Genomic DNA, 20,099 nt, shown 5'->3' with positions numbered 1-20,099 from the left:
ATATAGCGGCTGTGTGGTGCCATTTTGTGTAATTTATCAAAGTTAGTGTAATAATCAGTACCCTTATTATAAATGCAAAAGTGTGTTTGTTTGTTGGTTTGTCCTTAAATCACGTCGTAACGGTGCAGCGGATTGACGTGATTTTTTGCATGAGTATAGATAAAGACCTGGAGAGTGACATAGGCTTTTTATTCCAGAAAATCGAAGAGTTCCCACGGGATTTTTAAAAACCTAAATCCACGCGTACGAAGTCGCGGGCATCAGCTAGTAATATTACAAATGTGAAAGTGTGGATGTTTGGATGTTCGTTACTCAATCACGCAAAAACAACTGGACGGATTTGGCTGAAATTTGGAATGGAGATAGATTATACCCTGGATTAAAACATAGGCTACTTTTTATCCCGAAAAATCAAAGAGTTTCCGCGGGATTTTGAAAAACGTAAATCAGCTAATAAATAATAATGCTTGCACAATTATTTAACCGTATTTTCAAAGTCACTGAGCCTACGCCCTCCCCAAGGCAAGGCAGTCCGGATTCAAGCAAACGAGTTATCCACACCCACCTAATTCAAAATAACCTTTACGGTAAATAGTAATAGAGACCAAATTCCATTGGTAGAACACGTGGATAACTTTCGACATTTCTATAATAATGATTTTCTTTGTCTTTAAGCGAGTCAGGAAGTACGAGTAGGTACTAAACTGTATTTTTAGGGTTCCGTACCTCAAAAGGAAAACGGAACCCTTATAGGATCACTGTTGTCTGTCTGTCTGTCTGTCTGTTCGTCTGTCTGTCAAGAAACCTACAGGGTACTTCCCGTTGATCTAGAATCATGAAATTTGGCAAGTAGGTAGATCTTATAGCTGACATTTGGGGAAAAATCTGAAAACCGTGAACTTAGGGTTAGATCACACAAAAAAAATTAAATTGTGGTCATGATCTAATAATTAGTATTTTCAACTTTCGAATTGAGATAACTATATCAAGTGGGGTATCATATGAAAGGTCTTCACCTGTACATTCTAAAATAGATTTTATTCATTTTAATGCATCATAGTTTTTGAATTATCGTGCCAAATGTCGAAAAAATACGACTGTAGTACGGAACCCTCATTGCGCGAGTCTGACTTGCACTTGGCCGGTTTTTTTTATAATATTCCTTGAAGTACGAGGATGGGGTTCTTACGGAGAGAAAAATTTAATTCAACCTCCCCCTCAATTTTCTAAACTCCACCCGAGCGAAGCCGGGGCGGTTCAGCTAGTATTTTATAATAAAACCCCACAAACAATTTTAGACTTGCCTTTACACAAGTTTAAAAAATCTGTTAAAAATATGCTCTCAAAAAAAGCATATTATACAGTGAAAGACTATGTAAATGATAAGAAAGCTTGGATTTGACTCGCTCCAGCAATACACGGGGCTGCAATTGCTTGTACAGCATAGTATAATAATATTGTAAATTGATGACTTGAAAAGAGCAACCGCCGAGTTTCTTGCTGGTTTTCTCGGTAGGAACGGCATTCCGAATCAGTGGTAAATTAAACTAGTTAACGATTCTAAAGCACTTGTAATAAGTCTACTTGAATAAAATAAATTCTATTCTATTATATTCTAGGCTTAGTTTTGCTACACATATGTCGCTTATCCCTGGGACGTTCCACCATACCCCCGTTTCCCTTTCAAAGGTACTCCATTTTTCTGGTTCAATCTGTCGTGAAGTGCAGACAGTATTTCTGAGTTACTATATGATGACAAAAGCTTTTTATATCCAGAAAGTAGTTCTACACTCTCCTCACTTTCGTATTCGGCACTTTCATAACTCTCCTCACTTTCGTAACTGGGTCTTTCATGACTTACTCTTACTTTAAGATCTACTTCTACTCTGAAACATTGAGATTTCTCACATTTACAATTATCATCATATTTGGGATTGCATGGTATTCTTATTGGGGGTTTTGGAGGTTTTGGGGGTCTTGGAGGTTTTGGGGGTCTTGGAGGTTTTGGGGGTTTTGGAAATTTCCAACCTGGTTGGCCAAAACAATTTTAGATCACTCTGGAAAAACAGAAAACGAATTAGTTAAGAGCATCCCATTATGTCCACAAAATGATTATGGTTCTATCTTTTTAAAGCCTACAGATGAGCAGGAAATCATTAAATTAATCCAAGAAATGAAAGCTGGTTCCCCAGGCTGGGACGGAATAACGCCCAAAACACTCAAGCACATTAGTCTTATTATAGCCAAACCATTGGCCCATATAGTTAATATTAGTCTAGCAACTGGTGTTTTTCCAAGTCCATTTAAAATAGCCCAAGTGATACCCATTTTTAAGGCTGGTGATCCTAAAGTGATTGGGAATTATAGGCCCATATCATTATTGACATCTTCGGCTAAAATATTGGAAAAAGTGGTAAATTCCAGACTCCTGAGCTACTTGGAAAATAAAAAAGTTCTTTCTCCCAACCAATTTGGTTTTCGTCCTAACAAAAGCACGGAAGAAGCTGTACGGAATTTGACTAATTACATCTCAGAAAAACTAGACACCGGTCAAAAATGCCTAGCCACGTTTCTAGATTTACAAAAAGCGTTTGACACTGTGTCGATACCACTCTTGTTAAAAAAATTAGAAATTTACGGAATTAAAGGTGTCCCTTTATCCTGGTTTAAAAGCTACCTAACAGCACGTCAGCAATGTGTGAAAATCGACGACGTCCAAAGTCTGCCGAGTGGAATAACGTTCGGCATTCCACAAGGCAGTGTCTTAGGGCCGACGCTATTTTTAACATATATCAATGATCTATGTGACATGGAAATAGCGTCAGCTCGGATAGTAAGCTTTGCAGACGACACGGCTGTTATTTTTAATGGAGACAGCTGGGAAGCTCTTCACAATAGTACAGAAATAGGTCTTAAAAACATAGCTACCTGGCTCGAGAGAAATTTAATGACATTAAATATACCTAAAACAAAATTTATAGCTTTTCATATATCTAAAAAAACGGAACCTCCCAACAATTTCAATATTAGACTTCACAGCACCACTTGTTACATTGGAGCTGTTGGTTGCTCCTGTCCCTTTGTTGAAAAAGTACAGACGATCAAGTACCTCGGTGTATATATTGATCAAAAGCTAAACTGGAAACATCATATTCAAGCCCTAAAAAGTAAGGTCCGAAAACTGCTTCATATCTTCAAAAAACTCAAATTCTTGAAGAACAAGAGTGTTTTAAAAATGGTCTACTTCGCATTATGTAACTCTGTTCTCACATACTGTATAACCTCGTGGGGAGGTGCAGCAAAAACCATTCTGAAAGAATTGGAATGTGTACAGAGAGCGTCTCTAAAGGTTTTATTCGGCAAGCCTCGTAGATATTCAACTTATAAACTACATACGGAAAACTATATATTGACAATCAGACAGCAATACTATTTACAAACTATTCTAAAGTTTCACCAAACCACAGAAGTACTTCATAAATACAACTTAGACAAAAACTCAAATAATCAATCAACTAAACGTACAATACTGTGGCCAAAACCAATAACAAAAACTTCATTTGCTCAGAGATTCTTTCGCTACACAGCACCTTTTCTCTACACAATCGCTAACAAACAACTCAATCTATTACGCAAATCTAAATATACATGTCGCAAATTATTATCTAATTGGCTCCTCCAAAAATCCTACGAGGAAACGGAAAACATCTTAAGGCATAACAAAACATAAAACGGAACTAAATTACGCATGTATACATAGCAATACCTATACAGGAATATAACATATCTAAATAAAATAATGTAAATAATGAAAAATATAATAAATTAAATACACTTAAACAATCCACCACCATCTCAATGTTTTGCATATACTACCACATTTACTTTGTGTGCGTGGAGTCGTCACTCCGCTCACCTCTGGCACTATAGTTTCAACAGCTACCTACCTACTTCTATGAAGGAATGAACGAAATCTTTTGAATTAGATTAACTAAATTATATTGTTATCCTCTAAGTACAACTAAGTATATTCAACTGGCTTCCCGTAGCTCAGGGAATCCTAGTTCGGGGGCCAGGAATATCGACTATTAATGTTTTTTTTTTGTTTCTCTTTTATATCTACCTACATCTAATAAGAAAACTACTTATTTGTTTCAATTTTTAGTTGTTAACTGTAATCTGTTTATGTATTTATAAGTAAGTTATTCACATTAATTGTACCTACCTATTTATATTCGGGCGAAAGACTGGCTTCCCATAGCACAGGGAATCCTAGTTTGGGGGCCAGGAACTTTGCATTGCTACAACCAGGGTTATGTACTTATATATACCTTGTAAATTTTTTTATCAAATAAAGATTAAAGATTAAAGATTGGTTTCCTTTTTAATGGTTGCCTCTTTTTTTGACCTTTTTTATATCCAGAGTATCCATGATGACCCCCGAACCAATGTAACATTGGCTGCCGCCTGGTTCTACCGTACATTTTTTCATATGTCGACATCTTTGTGTAGGAATTCAACCCATGCCATCGCTTGTCGTTTTTCCGTTTTAGATATCGTCTACTTTCAGTAAGATTCAGTGTCCCCTTTTCAACCGTTTCTTGCCCCAAGATATTTGGTGTCGCCTTTTGCCCTGACGTATTATCGTCTTGCCCCAATATATTTGGTGACTTTGACTTTTGCTCCAAGTTGTTATCATTGTCCCCTAAGTGATCGTTTGTTTTTGCCGTCGTCGCTACTTGTCCGTTGCCATCATTTCTTGTTAAATCGTGATTATAATTGATTTGTTGTTGATATGTTTCTTTTACTGGTTGCGAGTTTGAAATGTTTATCCATATAATTGTTATTGCTGAAAACAATATAGTGGTTTCTTTGAAAATATTAAAATGAATAAATATGTATGTAATATATTAGTGTGGATTGTAATCTGTTTTGGTCGCCAAAGAATTAAATAGAAAATAAAATAGCCTTCCAATCTTTTTATCACTAGAAGTTAACTGGAAGGGATATTAAGTTCATCCACGTATATTTTATCTTTTGAAATAAAATATAAAAACCGGCCAAGTGCGAGTTAGGCTCGCGCAATGAGGGTTCCGTACTACAGTCGTATTTTTTCGACATTTTGCAGGATAATTCAAAAACTATGATACATAAAAAATAAATAATAATCTGTTTTAGAATGCACAGGTGAAGACCTTTCATATGATACCCCACTTGATATAGTTATCTTACTTAGAAAATTAAAAATACTAATTATTAGTTCATGACCACAATTTAATTTTTTTGTGTGATCTAACCCTAAATTCACGGTTTTCAGATTTTTCCCCAATAATCAGCTATAAGATCTACCTACCTGCCTTTCACGATTCTAGGTCAACGGGAAGTACCCTGTAGGTTTCTTGAGAGACAGACAGACAACAAAGTGATCCTATAAGGGTTCCATTTTTCCTTTTGAGGTACGGAACCCTAAAAATGAATAGAAAAGAAGGAACGAAAAACCAAAAGAAATATTGAAGTAATAATACTCAGGCCTGTTTCGTAACTTCCAGATTATATTATTGGGTATCTGTCAAAATGTTAAATTTATCCGTTAGATTTTGACCGACTTTATCTGGCGCTTGTGAAACAGGCCCTTAATCTAATGAAGGAAGACGTTATGACAGTTTTTGTCATGGGAATCTGTCAAAATGTCAAATTCATCTGTTACATAAAGTTTATCTGGCGGTTGTGAAACAGGCCCTTAATCTAACGAAGGAAGACGTTATGACAGTTTTTGTAATGGGAATCACTCAAAATGTCAAATTTATCCGTTAGATAAACTCTATCTGGCGGATGTGATACAAGCCATTAATCTAACGAATAAAGACTGTATGACAGTTTTTGTAATGGAAATCTGTCAAAATGACAAACTTATCCGTTAGATAAAGTTTATCTGGCGGTTGTTAAACAGGCCCTTAATCTAACGAAGGAAGACGTTATGACAGTTTTTGTAATGGGAATCTCTCAAAATGTCAAAGGAGAATGGGCACTTTTGTATGAGTTGCGTCCCCAGAGTGTATCAAGTTGTGATATATGTCATTTCAAAGGTCATGATAATAGCTTCAATTTATTGTATGACACCAACAATGAGTTGCGTGCACGGAAAGAATTAGGAAGCATTTAATTACATTAATCCAGTGAAAGTCTGAATGAAATAAAAATATATTTTATTCAATTAAACTCTTACAAGTACTTTTAAATCGTCATATGCATCTACCACTGGCTCGGAATGCCTTTCCCACCGAGAAGAATCAGCAAGAAACTCGGCGGTTGCTCTTTTAAAGATTTGATATACAATATTATATATTATATAATAATGTAATTATCTATATAAAAAAGTTATTGCAGTTCCGCTAAAACAGTGTTATACGTTTTTACATTTATTATGTTTTTTAAACAAAGAATATTTTGACTTTTAGTTTGTCTTTTATTTTGGTGCGGGCATACCGTGCGGTGCGTACCTATTCGTACTGTTAGGAGGTCCGCTTCGACAGTCTTTTGAAAAAAAAACCACAAGAAATGTCCAACGAATTTAATTTGGAAATTCACACACACGGAACTTTTACTTCACGCGAATACAGTAGTTTCAGTGTTAACTATTCAATATGGAAATGTGGACTGCCTCGCCGCCTCGCGGATTGTTCGCTTTATATAAATTGAAATGCTGAAGCAGCGAATTAACACGTCATGTTAAAATTATTAATTTATAACATTTCCCCCTTTTAGACGAAGCTTTAATTTAAAATAAAGCGTAGTAAAAAAAAAGAAAAGGAAAAGGAGAGAAATGGTAAAATATTCTACATAATTTAATTATTTGAAAGATTTCTTTGCACTGATGCACTAAGATTTCGAAGGTCTACAGATGCGTTATTTTCATCATCTGTTATCTGTGACATTTCAATAGAACTTTGGGCTTTGTTTTCTTTATGCGAAATCTTTTTGCGATTACATTGGAAAAAAAATTGAATGCAGAATTTGTTACAATTACGTTGTTTAAAACATCTGATAATCTTATAACATAAAAATAGAAAAATTAACGAAATAATTATATAAGTAAAAGCAGAATAATACGAGCTATATTTTATAAAATGAGATTCCTCTTGGATCCTGTTGATTTGCAACTCAAGATCGTTGAATTGGTTTATCGAATTTTTTAAGGAATCTAAATTAATATTACTTAGGTTAATAGGTGATAGAAGAGGAATCGTTTTGTTAACAATCTCTTGGTTGCAGCAGTTATCATTAGTTATATCAAAATTAATATTAAAGTTATTATTATCAATAGTTAAATTTGAAATGGTAGAAGGTATAAATTGAATCGTTTTAAAGTAACCAATGCAACCTTTGTTCAGTTTTAATATTCCAGTGCCAGATATAGAATAATCCTTAAAGTTATCATTACAATTGATAGTTAGTTTGCTTGTTTTTGACTGTACAAATATCCATTGATTATTTTTTAATTTATGCCATATGTCAATAAGACCATATAGGATTTTCGGTTCACATTCCCTTGGTAAAGATAGAGTTACTTCAGTTAAAAGTTTTGTCTCGCATGAAGGATTCGAATTTACAGAATAAATTGACTCTAATTTACAGATGGAATTTTCACTATTTAAAATAGTACAATCTCTTAAAGTATCTAATAATACGTAATTTAATCTATCGTCAGTTATAGCTAAATAGGGTTTAGTAGGTTTGATTAAGGCAAAACTTTTGGATTGTCCTTCGTAATGAGGAGTCGGGAGCGGGATTGTTTTATAGACGTTATACTTAACGGGAGAGACAAGAGGGATCTGTATTACAAATACTATCTTATTGTTATAGAAATAGGAGACTAACTTAGATATATCTATAATGGTATGTATATTTTCTATACTTAGTGCTACAGGAAAATCTAAACCTTTATTGATTGAGTTTCTGTGTTTAGACAGTTCATCATACAGTTTTACAGGACTTAGAACAGAAGGATGTAGAACATTAACTTTTGAAAACAAAATTGCGTTTATTACAGTATCGAGAAAATTTGAGATAGCTAGTAAAGAGCTTTCGATTATATTAACTAAGCTATTAAATCTAGTTAAATACATTAATTTTTCATTATCACTAGTAACATAAGACAATATATCGTTTAATTTATTAATCTGAGAGTTTAACTTTATCTCATTTTGATTTAACCTAGAAATAGTAGAATTAAAAGTATTAATAGACGACTTAACTATATGAATATTATCTTTCATTAAATGAAATATCTCAGATTCAGATCTCTGACAAGAGCTAATTGCAGCATCATATTTTCGGGCATCTTCAGCATCTAAAGTGCCAAAGAAGTTCCGTGTGTGTGAATTTCCAAATTAAATTCGTTGGACATTTCTTGTGGTTTTTTTTTCAAAAGACTGTCGAAGCGGACCTCCTAACAATTGGTGTCAGAAGTGGGATGCTAAGAAGGTTCACGCAAGAGGACCCTTAGCATCCAAAGAATCCTGAGGTCATCGCAGTCGTGATCGACGATAAGCCTCGCCCCCAGGGTTGAGCCCGCATCACAACCACTAAGCACCGGTTCTACTCAAGATCGACGATAAGTCTCAGCCTGCCAGACTGAGCCCGCATCTCACACGAAGAACGCGAATATCCTGGACTCACTCAAAAACATCAGTGAAATAAATTTTAAGCCTTCAAAATTACGAAATACAATATCTTCAGAAACCTACTCGATATCGTCGCCGCGTGAAATACGAGACGCATTCCGTACAGTTCAAAGCCTTCACGTGTCGCAAACGCATCGACCTAATTTAACTTTCAGTGCAGTGACATCAAAGTGAAAACCTTTTTGTGAAAAATAAATCGTGATGTTTGCCGTTATCCTGTAAGTAGTTTATATTAATTTTGTATAAAAAGCGTAAATTGTCTAAATTGTATATTTTCGTACTGTATTTTAAATTTAAATCCTTTTTTTTTCTCTCCATATCTCAGTTTCAGTAATCAAAAATGAGTTTAAAGTCAGAAAGTTCGGACGTAAAAGTGCCTCTCTCTGTGCTCACTAAATTCGTAAGGTCTTATGACGGGAATCAGGAAACTCTTGCCGCGTTCCTAACTAACTGCGATAACGCAATCAGTTTAGCTGTTCCCGACCAGCAAAATATCTTATGTAAATATATAATCTCCCAACTTGAGGGCAAAGCACAATTAGCCTGCAGCCTTAAAAATTTCAATAATTGGGATGAATTAAAATCATATTTAAAAAGCACGTTTGGCGAGAAAAAACACTCGTCCCATCTGCTACTTGATCTCCAAAACTGTAAACAGGGCCAGTCCGAAAGCGTTACACAATATTCTATCAGACTCGAAGCATGCCTAACTCGACTTCAAGCTGATATTCAAAATTCATGCACTGATCGTAATCTCCTTCTAGGCAAAATCGCAGCTATGGAAGAACTCGCCTTAAGCTCATTCCAATTAGGTCTTAACCCTAACATTTCTAATATTGTCCGCTGCAGAAACCCTTCGACACTTAATGAAGCAATTTCTCTAGCAGTCGAAGAAGAAAAAATTTTCAAACTTGTAAAAATTACTCAACCAAAACATCCAACTAAATTTTGTTCCTTATGTAAGAAGACCAATCATAGTTTCTCAGAGTGCTTTAAGAAAAAGCACGATTTCACACAGAGATCATCTTTCCACATTCCTCCCACTAACATTCAATATCCTGCAGGAACAAGTCAAAGTTCATCAAAGGACTCAAATTTCGTCAAAACCTGTGCCTATTGTAAACACAAAGGACATCTTATCTCAGAATGTCGTAAGCGCCAATATAATAATAATCAGCGTCGGATGAACTCTCACCCTCCGTCAGGTCCCTCTCATAGTAACAATGCTAATGTCAACATGTATGAATACTCAGAATCCTTAAATGAAGTGACGAATAGTTACGTCCCTGAATCAAAAAACTTAAACTGATTTCGGATGCGTGCCTGCCGAAATCAACAATCCAAAATGGCACTCGAACTACTAAATCCTTTTATACTAATTTTCCCAAATCGTTTATATCTCGGCAATCGCTACATGATTGTCCGAGTCACACTGAATCCTATACCAAATCTTTTATATCCCGGCAATCACCAAAAGACTGCCAAAATATCGCTGAATCATATTATCCTAAATCCTCACTGATTCCTACAAAATCGAATACAAAGCATTCCAAAGAAGATTGCTCAAATAATACTATATCTCATTCTAATTCTTATACTAGCTCTTATACTACAAAATCGTTTAAACCTCAGTTTCCTTCAAATGATCAACTGAGTCTTACAAACTCTAAAGTCATTCAAAATGACCCCCAAAGCAACGCAAGCAAAAGCTCATTGCCTCTTAAAGACGTCCCGATCTTCGAAACAAGCACCCTGAAAAAGTTGGTGTCCTTACCTCATGCATTTTTACAAATAGAATGTAAAAAAAAACCACAAGAAATGTCCAACGAATTTAATTTGGAAATTCACACACACGGAACTTTTACTTCACGCGAATACAGTAGTTTCAGTGTTAACTATTCAATATGGAAATGTGGACTGCCTCGCCGCCTCGCGGATTGTTCGCTTTATATAAATTGAAATGCTGAAGCAGCGAATTAACACGTCATGTTAAAATTATTAATTTATAACAGTACGGTGCCGGGGCGGGCTGGTGGGGGACGGCGTCGCGGCGTGTTGTTACTTATTGTGACTTGTCCCTGTAGTCGGTTACTAACGCGGCGCGCATACGCACACACATTTTTCTCTTTCGGATCCATACTTTTTTTTTGTATTTTTGACCTCTGCACGTTTAAACGACTTAAGTTTCTACTTATACTTTACTTGTGGCTTGTTTTTTTTTGGACCACTTAGCTGATTCCCGCGACTTTGTCCGCGTGAAATCCACAGGCCACATCTAACACAATGTGAATGATAACAATGATTCACAAGTTCTGCCATCTTAACAACGTATCTAATCCTCCTGCAATCAGTACCCTTAATGCGAAAGTGTGTTTATTTGTTGGTTTGTCCTTCAATCGCGTCGCAACGGTGCTACGGATTGACGTGATTTTTTGCATGAGTATAGATAAAGACCTGGAGAATGACATAGGCTACTTTTTATCCCGGAAAATGAAAGAGTTCCCACGGGATTTTTAAAAAACCTAATTTCACGTGGACGAAGTTGCGGGAATCAGCTAGTTGGTCCATAAAAACTAGCCACAAGCAAAGTATAAGTAGAAACTCAAGTCGTTTAAACGTGCAGAGGTCAAAAATACAAAAAAAAGTATGAATCCGAAAGAGCAAAATATGTGTGCGTATGCGCGCCGCGTTAGTTACCGACTACAGGGACACGTCACAACAACTAACAACACGCCGCGGCGCCGTCTCCCACCAGCCCGCCCCGGCACCGTACGAATAGGTACGCACCGCACGGTATGCTAGCACCCAAATATAAGCCAAACTAAAAGTAATAATTTCTTTTTTTTAAAAAACGTAATAAATGTAAAAACGTATAAAACTGTTTTAGCGGGACTGCAATTACTTTTTTTATATAATTATGGCATAATATTTGTACACATATCAAATCTTTAAAAGAGCAACCGCCGAGTTTCTTGCTGATTTTTCTCGGTGGAAAAAGCATTCCGAGCCAGTGGTAGATGCATATGACGATTCAAAAGTACTTGTAAGAGTTTATTTGAATAAAATATATTTTTATTTCATTCACTTTCACTGGATTAATGAAATTAAATGCTTCCTAATTCTTTCCCTGCACGCAACTCGTTGTTGGTGTCATACAATAAAATGAAGCTATTATCATGACCTTTAAAATGATATATATCACAACTTGATACACCACTGGGGACGAAACCGCCCATTCTCCTTTATCCGTTAGATAAACTCTATCTGGCGGATGTGATACATGCCATTAATCTAACGAATAAAGCCTTTATGACAGTTTTTGTAATGGGAATCTGTCAAATGACAAATTTATCCGTTAGATAAAGTTTATCTGGCGGTTGTGAAACGGTCCTTTAAATTACGAAAAATATTTACCAACAATGACAATCACTTGTAGATTACTCATTGCTGGTTCGCAATATACAATTAAAACCCCACTTGATCTTACGGTTTTATACAATTGTTTTTCAATTAGCACATTGCTTGTCCAATTTGTAAAATGTGTTGATTTTAATTTTTTTATTGCCAAACAATTACTTAGTTATTTGAAAGTGCTGTCAAATTAGACGATATTTCGTTAGTTAATTTATTTCTTACTTCTGCGTGTAATTTCGTCCACGTGGATATCCATATCCATACTAATATTATAAATGCAAAAGTGTGTCTGTCTGTCTGTCTGCTAGACTTTCACGGGCCAACCGTTCAACCGATTTTGATAAAATCTGGTACAGAGTTAGCTTATATCCCGGGGAAGGACATAGGCTAATCCCGGAAAATCAAAGAGTTCCGGGATAAAAAGTCGGGAGTCGCGGGCATCATCGAGTTTTGAATAAATGACTTGAAAAATAGTGCCAAAAGTATTTTGCGTTTTCTCGAAACTGAGTTCTTTCATTTACCTACTGTGTTTCAGGGCCTGCACGACATAAATAAGTTAAACTGCTATACATAGTTTGGTTAATAAAAATAAAACATAATGAAGCTTTTAATAATTTTATTTTGAATTGACATGATAGTGTAGGGTATTGAAAATTGAAATTATTTTATAAACAGGGTCGGTTAGTGTTATTAAAATGTTAACGTTAAAATTACCAAAACATTTCGTTATGTTACGTTAAAAAGGTAACTCTGATAGTAGCTGTAGACCGATATAATTTAAAAGATATATTTTTATCGCAACTTAACGATACACGGCGTCGTTGGATAAAGGTGTATAAGTACCGGTATAAGTATTCTTACTTTTACCGGTATTATTTATGGTATCTAGACAACATTAATGAATGGGTATTTTTTTTTAAATAAAAATAGCGAGCAAACCACCAGGCCTGACCTGATGTTAAATGATTACCGCCGCCCATGAACATTTGTAGCACCAAGGAACAGCCAATGCGTTGCTGGCCTTTCAGGAATTTGTTGATCTCCTCTTGAATAATGGGATAATTGTAGGTATCTAGTGGAAACACCGCCGAAGGTAGTGATTATTCTAATTACCTTGTCGTTATTTTTATTGTTACTTTTTAACTTTAACATAACTGTACTTAGGTAACGCTACAAAAAATATACGCGTAAGTCGGTCCCTGTTTACGAATGATAAAATAATATAATGATTTTATAAAGAGGGTTAAGGTGAAATGGGATCGCAAAATCGAATGTGTGGAAAAGTCTGGGCCGCCGTTTTGGGACGCATATTGGTGTGATGGGAAGGCTTGTGTCCAACAGTAAACATCCTCAGGCTGACATGGTGTTTGTTACGTTAGTAAATTTTATAATCTTTAGGGTCTAAAATAGGCATGGGAAAATATTCGCGATATCCAGGTCCCACGTCCCAGGGACCGAGATCTCGACCATGTCTCCATTTACCTTTCAAGGGTACTCCATCTCTCTGGTTCAATCTATCGTGAAGTGCAGACAGTAATTCTAAGTTACTATATGATGACAAAGACTTTAGTGCTGCAAGTAATTTTTTCTTTTTTAATCTGTTAATTTTTATTTCGATATTATTTGTAAATAAATTTGAATTTGAATTTGATTGACGCAATGCCGTACGTCGACGAGTTAGATTCGATATCCCAACGTCATCCGTGTCATGCCCCAATATATTTGGTGTTGCCTTCTTTTGCCCTATTGTAACATCATCTGTCATTACATTGTCATCTAAATGATCCTTATTTTTCGCCTCTGCCACTTCTCCGTTGCCTTCTTTTCTTGTTAAACCATGATTAGAATAATCAATTTGTTGTTGATAAGTTTGTGTTACTGGTTCCGAGTTTGAAATGTTTATCCATAAAATTGCTATTGCTGAAAATGTAAAGGTTTTCTTTAAAAATAAAATTTAAAATAAATAAATCTATACCATTATATAAAATATCTCACAGGTAACGTCTACTAAATGCGTGAGTATAGCTGTTGAGAGATATTTTATATAATGGAAATCACTCACGATAGTTTAAACGCTAAATCACTTTAAAAAATACTTTAACTGGACGATATCTGTTCACCACTACCCATTTTATGAATGCGGAAGAGTGTTTGTCTGTTTGTTTGTCCTTCAATCACGTCGCAGCGGAACAACGGATCGATTTTATAAAATAAAATACAAAAGACGAAACGAAAACAAAGGCAGAGAAATATTGAAGTAATAACACTTAAAGCCTGTTTCACAACTTCCAGATAAACTTTATCTAACGAATAAATGGGTCAGTTTTTGTGTTAGAAATCTGTCAAAATGTCTAATTTATCTGTTACATAAAGTTTATCTGGCGGGTGTGAAACAGGCTTTTAGTAGTACTTAAAGTAGTAATAATAAAGGCATTCCGAACCAGTGGTAGATGCTGAGATATGTTGTGGCCGTATGGTAATAATTAAATGCGGCAACGGTGAAAGATGTTTATTGAGAGCCGACTTATGATCTACTCTCGCTTATGGACTAACAATAACAATAAATAAATCTTACATACTATTGTTTAAATCTTATTGCTTAACTACCTAACCTACATAATTTTGCATCACCTCTCTTTCAATCCGATGTGCAGCAACCTACTTCGATATATTGAGGAGTTGCATTTTTATGTTACAGCTAATATGAACATGCTACGTTTAAACTGTCAATTCGTACATATTACAACTCCCCTGAAAATGTATGCGGTTACCCCTCCCCTTACAAGAAAAAAAATGTTAGACGCTACATCGAATCAGAAGAAAAGATGATGACAATCACAAAAATAAAATCTAATGCTAAATAAAATTAAATTATGTAAGGAAACATTTTTTTTAGTTACTTCCTGTGCTTAAAGTGCAATTTATCTTATCTCTTACTTCGTATGGGCATACTTTCAACCTTACTTATAAATAGAAAAATCGTAATCTATTAAGTGCAGTCAAGGATTTAACTTTTACAAAAGTTTCGAAAAATCCCATCATAGGTAATAAAATAATCTCAAAATAGCATCATAGGTATTAGATATGTATAAGCTGAGGTATCGATTTCACAAATCGACTTCAAAAGATTCTATAACCTATCAAATAGTCGTCATCATAAGTATACAGCTGTCGTTTTAGCATCGTCGTAAGACCTATTATTAAGTAAACATCTCAGGTATTTATATTTCCTGGACAGTCAAAATAAATCTCTCCTAGTCTTCATCTTCCTTTCAAGTTACTTCTTCACATAATACAAATAAATAAACAAATAAACAAATCAACAAACGCGGCGCGTACTCTCTCCTAATAAATATTTAACATAACATGCTTGCAAGCATTTTTCATAAGACTTATAGTCTTCATCAAACTTATTTCTTTCAATAAGTATTTCAATAACATTCAACTTTTCATAAAAATTCTAGGTCTTTCACTAACACCAGCGCGGTAGATAATGATCAAGAGTCTAGACAAATATATAGTTGAATGAGGAGGTACTAAATATGCGCAAAACATCGCGTTTAAACAAATAAATAACAATCATCTTCCTACGTCAGTATGTCTCAATCTAAAAAAAAAATTGTATATTTTATACCTATAGCACTTCTACAGCCGAAGGGTGATCAAGCCTTTGGTTTGCAGAGTCCTAACTTGTCAAAGCCGGGTATAGTCTTATATCGTCAAAACTTGCACGAAACTAGACGAAAAACGTCTGTAGGGGAAAAAATTCTCTTTATTTCATATTCATTTCGTTGTATTTGCAAATTGCATCTCGAGCAAAACCATTGTCTCGTATAACAATACAAAATGTTCGGGTACGCGTGTGTCGTTGACCACGCGATGACACCGTTATAATTCTCTGAATTATTAATATTTACGAAAGAAGTAAGTACCTACCTACTTATTCATTTATTAATTATTATCTATTATTAGTTTAAACTATCCTACACACTATATAAAATCTTACAAATAAAGCACGAACGGAACTTATTAGTAGATAGTGGAGGAAGTATCATTTATTATAAAAAACCAATATTCACCTAACCTATACCTACGTACAAAATTTAATTATCTACCCAAGAAATAAAAATTACAATTGCCACACATTTTGCCCATTACGAGAGATAAATTGCACTTACTTTAACTGTTAGCGACGCATTTCAATAGTCAATTTCGTGACCGCCGTGTAGTCGCCGTCGTCATCAGGACAGGTTTTGGTCATCAGGTCCGGAGGTCTGGAGTCTGCGCCTCTTCTTTACTGCATCTTAATGGGCCGGGAAAACCCTGGACTCCTCGAACTGGGCCGGGAATACCCTGGACACCTCCTAGTTTTGGCCGGGATAACCCTGGACGCACGATGATGCTGGGCCGATCAATGAAGCTTGAGATGTCTTCTGTCCATAAGCGATTCATTTTTTTTGTCTTATTTCTTGATGTTAGTGTTTCTTGATTTTTAATATAGGACGTGGAATTATTTTCTTCTTTTTGTTCTAATTGAGTCTTGAATCTTGATAATATTCTTTTGAAAATTGTGTAGTCTTCATCTTGATCGGTGCCCAGCCGGTGCACGCACTTAGATTAGGCATGCACCGACTGGCAAGGGTCGCCATGAGATATGTTGTGGCCGTATGGTAATAATTAAATGCGGCAACGGTGAAAGATGTTTATTGAGAGCCGACTTATGATCTACTCTCGCTTATGGACTAACAATAACAATAAATAAATCTTACATACTATTGTTTAAATCTTATTGCTTAACTACCTAACCTACATAATTTTGCATCACCTCTCTTTCAATCCGATGTGCAGGCAACCTACTTCGATATATTGAGGAGTTGCATTTTTATGTTACAGCTAATATGAACATGCTACGTTTAAACTGTCAATTCGTACATATTACAATGCAGCTGACTATTCAAAAACACTTGTAAAAGTTTAATTGAATAATTTTTTATTTATTTATTAGGGTTCCGTACCTCAAAAGGAAAAACGGAAGCCTTATAGGATAACTTTGTTGTCTGTCTGTCGGTCTGTCTAGAAACCTACAGGATACTTCCCGTTGACCTAGAATCTGAAAACCGTGAATTTGCGGTTACATCACACAAAAAATAATTAAATTGTGGTAATGAACTAATAATTAGTATTTTCAATTTTCGAGGTAAGATAACTATATCAAGTGGTGTATCATATGAAAGGTCTTCACCTGTGCATTCTAAAACAGATTTGTATTTATTTTTTTGCATCATAGTTTTTGAATTATCGTGCAAAAAACTGTGTAGCACGGAACCTTCGTTGCGCAAGCCTGACTCGCACTTGGCCGGTTTTTGGGGTTCCGTAGTAAACAAGGAATATTAGTCCGTCCTCGGTTAATCTCAGAGACTATTAGTGCTAGAAATCTGTAATTTAGCATGGGTATAAATATTAATCACGCCGACAAAGTGGTGAAATAAAATTGTGATAAATATTATTTTTTAGGGTAGCTCCCCTACATGTAAAGTGGGGATGAATTTTTTTTCTCGTCTGCCCCTTAGTGTGGGGTATCGTTGAATAGGTCTTTTAAAAATACTGTGGGTGTGGGAACATCATTTTTCGATTTCTAGATCCGTTTGTAAAATATGATGTTTTAAAGTGCTAATTTTTATTAGAGTCAAGTGTCGTCCCCCCCCCCCCCCCCCCTCTATCAGCCAAATGGTAGTATATAGGAACGTAAAAAAAAATCACAGCAGTAGTATATATAATCAATTTTAAAGGAAAACTATCATGGCTAAGTAGAGTTCACAGGTTAAGGAGTTATATCTATTTTTCGAAGATTGTGACTACGGAACCCTACATTGTGCGTGGCCTGCCACGCACTTGGCCGCTTTTATTTAATACTAGCTGACCCGCCCCGGCTTCGCTCGGATGGAGTATTTCGGACTGGGAGTGTCATCGTGAAGCCGTTGCTTGATACCTAAAATATCAATTCACTATCAGAAATTCTAAAATCCCCACGATTTAGGACTTTAGTACTTTGCAGCATCAGGATTGAGGAGTTAGGATCCGAAGTTCAATGATGTAGCCTATGCTTGGTACCTAAATTAATTTTGCATCATCCGCAGTTACTAAAACATTATAGTTTAGGAGTACTGTACCCTACATCATCAGGGTTGAGGAGTTGGGACTTGAAGTCTGAGAATAAAGTCGTTGCTTGGTACCTACAATATGAATTCACTATGAACACTTCCTGAATCTTGATAACTCAGGCGGGCAGTAACCCTGCAGCATCAGGATTAAGGAGTTGAATCCAGAATTTTTTATTTGACCACCACGAAAACTTTTTTTGTTGATTTAAAAAAAAAATTGCAAATCGGTCCAGAAACCTCGAAAAAATCGATGTAGAAAAAAGAACCACCTCCTTTTTGACAGTCGGTTAAAAACCGATGACCTTGAAATATTTACGGAACAATCTTTAAAATATCCCCTTTCTAACAAAAAAAAAATGAATGAAATCGGACTACGCGTTAATGAATTACAACTCAGTATACATTTTAACTTTCATCCCCTCTCCTACGGGAACCATGCTGAATTTCGGGATAAAAAGTATCCTATATTCTTCCTCATAGTATGACCTCAAATCGTACCAAGTTTCATTGGAATCCATTCAGTAGTTTCAGCGTGATGCGCGGCCGTGATACAGACAGACAGACAGATAGACAGACAGACAGACAGACAGACAGACAGACAAAAATGAAAAAAATTACAGTTTTGGGTTCAGTATCGATTATAGAGTGCCCTCGAAATTTTTTTTTAAAATATCTTCAATGTACAGAATTTGACCTGTTACAGTTTTATTATAAGTATATAAGTATATATATATATATTGATTTATACTTACCAACAATGACAATCACTTGTAGGTTATTCATTGCTAGTTGGCAATATGCAATGAAAATTTCGTTCAATCTTACGATTATATACAATTTTTTCAATTAGGACTTTGCTTGTAAAATGAGAAAATTTAAATTTTTTAATTACCTACCAATCACAGAGAATTGTTTTTTTCAGAATGTTATCAAATAAGAAAATATTTTGTAAAAGTTAATTTTATCTAACACATGTTATCAGTGGCGGACTGAGCACGTCAGAGGCCCCAAATTATAGTACTGTCGGATGTCCCAATAATTATAGAACCGTCCGTTGGAAGCCCGGGACGGCGTTACTAAATGAGGCCCCCGTCCTGTGTTATATTTTTTGCGAATTTAACTCCGCGAAGGATTCATGAAGTCAAAGTCAGTTTTTTTTAATTCGAATTGAGTAGATTGAAACTTTTTAATCTTAAAAAAGTCAAGAAATAATAATCTAAATATATAAAAGGAAAAGGTGACTGACTGATCTATTATCGCAAAGCTCAAACGGCTGGACGAATCAGGCTTTATGGCATGGAGATAGCTAGTATGTCGTAGACATCAGCTAAGAAAGGATTTTTGAAAATTCAACCCCTAAGGCGGTAAAAAAGAGGTTTGAAATTTGTGTAGTCTACGCAGACGAATTTGTGGGCATAAGCTAGTTTAATGATTAATTGTAATGATACAACCAAGGAACCCTAAAAATCTTGTGGAATGTCTTTGATTGTCCGGGACAAAAAGTACCCTCTTTCCATCGCCGGGACGTAAGCTAAAGGTGGATATATATTTGTCGGACGTGACGACACTTGTCGTGACGATGGCGGCACATGATGGCTGACATTTATGTTAAGTTTTGACGTCTTCTGACACCTCCTGACGATATTTTGGATCAATACGGCTGTAAATCAATCAATGCAGCTCTAACAAACAAATGACTCTGACGCGTCGCTCGCACATTCCACATTTATCCCGTAAAATCAAAGAGTTTGTTGGGGCAAGTTCGAGTTCTTCCCCAACTTGACGAATGAGTTTAGGGGTTTTAATCACTGGGTTTTGGGGAATCTTATTAGTGGACTGT

At 35.6% G+C, this 20,099-nt stretch overlaps 1 protein-coding gene and 2 long non-coding RNA genes across 6 annotated transcripts in view; 1 reads left to right on the top strand and 2 right to left on the bottom strand.

Moving 5' to 3' along the window:
* The window catches only part of LOC138404311 (uncharacterized), a 132,195-nt gene extending 120,028 nt beyond the window's left edge, over positions 1-12,167 (bottom strand). The window contains exons 1-2 of the long non-coding RNA XR_011238312.1: positions 12,099-12,167; positions 1,666-4,849 (exon numbers count right to left, since the gene is read on the bottom strand). This is a non-coding gene — a long non-coding RNA (uncharacterized lncRNA). The remainder of the gene's footprint in view (positions 1-1,665; positions 4,850-12,098) is intronic.
* Rbcn-3B (WD repeat-containing protein Rbcn-3B) overlaps positions 1-20,099 on the top strand; it is a 170,873-nt gene that overhangs the window by 29,475 nt on the left and 121,299 nt on the right. The window lies entirely within an intron of this gene.
* On the bottom strand, positions 12,700-19,168 carry LOC117994763 (uncharacterized). The gene is made up of 2 exons (XR_004675409.2): positions 19,012-19,168; positions 12,700-14,018 (listed from the first exon to the last, which is right to left on the bottom strand). It is a non-coding gene; the product is annotated as an uncharacterized lncRNA (long non-coding RNA).

The sequence above is a fragment of the Maniola hyperantus genome, chromosome 27 (assembly GCF_902806685.2).
Source record: "Maniola hyperantus chromosome 27, iAphHyp1.2, whole genome shotgun sequence".
NCBI classification, from domain to species: Eukaryota; Metazoa; Arthropoda; class Insecta; order Lepidoptera; family Nymphalidae; genus Maniola; species Maniola hyperantus.
The sequence above is the reverse complement of the archived record's forward strand: the minus strand, read 5'-3'. Positions and strand labels throughout refer to the sequence as shown.